Raw genomic sequence first — 1,556 nt, forward strand, 5'->3', positions numbered from 1 at the left:
GTGTAACTTTACAAACGACAGCCCATCTCAGATTTTTTCATTAACTCAGTGTCATATTTATTTAACATGTCAGGACCTGTAAGTTGCAAAGTAAAACAATAAAAAACATTAAATAATCATTTCCAACCCGCTCTGCTGCTACAAACAAGTTCTCCTGTCCTCATTTCCTCCTGCTTTGCTCTGAAGGGACTGATGATGATGATGATGATGATCAGAGGTTATAGAAAGCTCATGAATTATAAAAGTGAAGTGTCTAAAAGGAGCATCATCAGTCAAAGAGTCCAGCTTTCATACAAACATCTGTAGGAAACAGATGTTTAAAACTACAGTTGTCAGATTTCTGTTCAGGCATGTTTCTGGGCTCCTTTCTTTATACGTCCCAATGAACCGAGCACAGTGTACGCTTCTACACCAACACTTTCACTCATAAATATTCAGTTTTCAAAACACAGCATGTACGTTTTAAAAATATTAAAAATATATAAATTGATAAAGACCTTCTGGAACGCTCCAGACCTGACAAAATGTTTTAAAAATGTTTTCAGCCGTCTGTGGGACGTGTACAGTTTGTCCCAGGGCCACGCAGAAATAAAGACAGATCRTTTATACACAGAACAGGAAGTATGAATGAATCTAGCTAATATTCAGAAAAATACATGTACTCTTAATGCTTCTTTTTGTACACAAGTCAGGAGGAAGTTGTGTAACTGCTGAACTAATTGTGTTGTGTCAGAGGTGATGAAGTGATTTTTACTAAGAGCGGTGCTTTGAGCTGCAATCAAGTTGCTGGTTCAAATTCTAGTAGCTAATTGTGTGGGTGTGTGTAGGTGTATGTAGGTGTGTGTAGGTGTGTGTGTTTGCTCTGTTTAGTGCAGGTCCCTCCCACAGATCAACAACTTGTTTATCAGGTCAGTAACTCTACATTATGACTGGGTGTGTGTGTGTCTGTTGTGTGTGTCCCTGGGATGGACAGGTGACCTGTCCACGGTGTTCCTCACCTGTCACAGGTGAGCCCTGACCAGTCAGCAGTTTAACATGGATACCAGTTTTACAGAACTGCAATAAGACTGTATTAAAACTGTGATCAAATAAAACGTTTGGACAAAACAACTTCTTAGAATTAACAGTCATTTCATCTAAAAACAAAACAAATTCTAAATACAATAAAATACATYTTTATAATGTATTTAATCAGGACTGTGTGCAATTAAAACATAATCATACCCGTATTTTTCGGACTATAAGCCGTGACTTTTTTCCTGAACTTTGAACCATGCAGCTTATAGTCCGGTGCGGCTTATACGTGGATTTTTTTCTTCAGCCACCAGGGGGCTCTTATGCTGCATTTGCTTCAACCACTCGCTTCAAAAAAGTAGAAAAAAAAAAGAAAAAAGCGATCCTTCCAGAGCCGACTGTTGTACCAGGAAGCAATTTAAAGATAGTCAGCGGCTGTGTCCAAAACAACAGGACGGGTCCTCCGAAGGCCGAATTTGTCGACCGCGTACGTCACAGCGCCGCGACGAAGGACGTCCAAAACTGAAGACTCCTCCGATGCG

The sequence above is a fragment of the Austrofundulus limnaeus genome, unplaced genomic scaffold, assembly GCF_001266775.1.
Source record: "Austrofundulus limnaeus strain Quisiro unplaced genomic scaffold, Austrofundulus_limnaeus-1.0 Scaffold1223, whole genome shotgun sequence".
In the NCBI taxonomy this organism is placed as follows: Eukaryota; Metazoa; Chordata; class Actinopteri; order Cyprinodontiformes; family Rivulidae; genus Austrofundulus; species Austrofundulus limnaeus.